Source organism: Austrofundulus limnaeus, unplaced genomic scaffold (genome assembly GCF_001266775.1).
Source record: "Austrofundulus limnaeus strain Quisiro unplaced genomic scaffold, Austrofundulus_limnaeus-1.0 Scaffold497, whole genome shotgun sequence".
In the NCBI taxonomy this organism is placed as follows: domain Eukaryota; kingdom Metazoa; phylum Chordata; class Actinopteri; order Cyprinodontiformes; family Rivulidae; genus Austrofundulus; species Austrofundulus limnaeus.
The window spans coordinates 364,142-366,389 of NW_013952899.1; positions in this window are offsets into that span (position 1 = coordinate 364,142).

The window sequence follows — 2,248 nt, forward strand, 5'->3', positions numbered from 1 at the left end:
GTATTGGGAAATCCAGAGTCTTGCCCATTTTGCATTAGCCGTTAGCTTCACCAGCTGATCACACGGTCACGTGGGTTTTTGCGCACTCCATTTCTATAGAAACTCCTTTGTCACTATAAGCTCATGGCCATAGATGAGGGTAGGAACATAGACTGGCCGATAAATTGTGAGCTTCACCTTCTGGCTCAGCTCCCGCATCTCTGCAGACACAGCACCAATCCACCTGTCGATTTCTCGCTCCATTCTTCCCTCATTCATGAACAAGACGCAGAGATACAACTCCTTGACTTGGGGCAGAACCTCTTCACTGACCCAGAAAAGGCACCCTACTCTTTACCGGCTCAAGACTATGGACTCAGATTTGGAGGCACTGATCCTCATCCCAGCCGCTTTACACTCAGCTGTGAACCACTCCAGTGAGAGCTGGAGATCACGATCTGATGAAGCCAATAGGACCACATCATCCACAAAAAGCAGAGCTGCGATCCTGAGGTCACCAGAATGGATCCCCTCAACACCTTGGCTGCGCCTAGAAATTCTGTCCTTAAGAGTTAAAAAAAAAGATCCCCTCAACACCTTGGCTGCGCCTAGAAATTCTGTCCATAAAAGTTATGAACAGAATCGGTGTAAAAGGGCAACCTTGGCGGAGTCCAACTCTCACCGGAAACAAGTCCGACTTCCTACCAGCAATGTGGACCAAGCTCTGGCACCGGTCATACAGGGACCTAACAGCCCGTATCAACGGTACCCCCCCACAGGAGTCCCTGAGGGACACCGTCGAACGCCTTCTCCAACTCCACAAAACACATGTAGACTGGTTGGCCGAACTCCCATGCACCCTCCATGACTCTGCTGAGGATGTAGAGCTGGTCCACTGTTCCGCAACCAGGACCAAAACCACACTGCTCTTCCTGAATCTGAGATTCAACTATCTGATGGACTCTCCTCTCCCTYAAGAAACTCTGGGTGAATCTCATCCACCCCTGGCGCCCTGTCACCAAGGAGCTTTTTAACCACCTCAGTGACCTTGGCACCAGAGATTGGAGAGTCTGACCCAGGGCTTTGCTTCCTCATGGGAAGACATGCTGGTGGGATTTTAAACATTAATATTTTGTAATCTCAGAAGGAAAAATGATGTTGAGTGAATGTTTGCTGCTGCCAGAATACACCACTTCACAGCCTGCAATGTGTTTTTTAATGTTACAATGAAGCTTATGGTCCCAACTCTTCAGATGCTTCTAAAATGTGGAGCTGGGAAGAAACTCAGTGAGAAAAATCTATCAAAGATGTTGCAGGCTGTTGGAAAAACAAACATAATAAACAAGAAGTGCAGAGCTTCAGACTGAACTGGTTTTGGCCCATACTTCACTTTACTCATAGTGATGTGCAGTATTTCTGAGATATTTAAGTTGTATAAGTCAATATTCTGCTTTAGGTTTGAACACCTCATGTCCTCCATACTGTGTGTCCCCTCAGTGAATGACTGATCTAAAGCTCTGATTAGACACTCTGTAGAGATGCAGTGTGGATGGGTGGATGAGGCACAGACTGTAACGTGAAGCACTTTGAGTTGTTGATTGGTTATTTAGCATTTCTCAGGTAGAACTCCTCTGGTGCAGACAGAGCAGAACAACCTTACAGAACCAGAGGCACCAAACAGAAGGATTACTGTCTAAAGAAATTATTTATAATTAGTCCTGGCCTGTATTTACAAACGTAGAGCTTTTGGAAAAACTGAGAAATCCCTCAAATTTAAGCATGCTCCATGTTTTGTAGACAGTTTAAGTCTGTGTATTTCTTTTTCTTTTTTTTTTTTTTTCAGTTGAAACAGGATTGCAGAGATTTGACGTGTCAGCAAACCGAAGACCTGACATGTTGGACAGGGTTAACATGCTGGATGTGTTGAGTTTGTGTTTTTGTGAAAACAAGAAGTTCCTCCTGTCAGTCATCACATGATTGTGTGTCGCCCTGCTCTAATGTGAGTCTTTTGTTGCGTAGAGGGTGTTGACTAATCACTCCCCACACCACTGCTTACACAGATGTCACACAAAGTGCATTTAATGAGTCAGAAAAAAAATAAAGTATTTGGATGAAAGAACTTCATTCTGTACATCGTGTTTTAAAGCTCTGACACCATACACTGTGTGAGAGGACTTTTACCCTCAGTGTGTTTATGTTCCCTTTCAGTCAATTCACTCGGTACAACATATGTATGGGAACCACGCCCCTGCGTGTCCTGGCTGAAGCC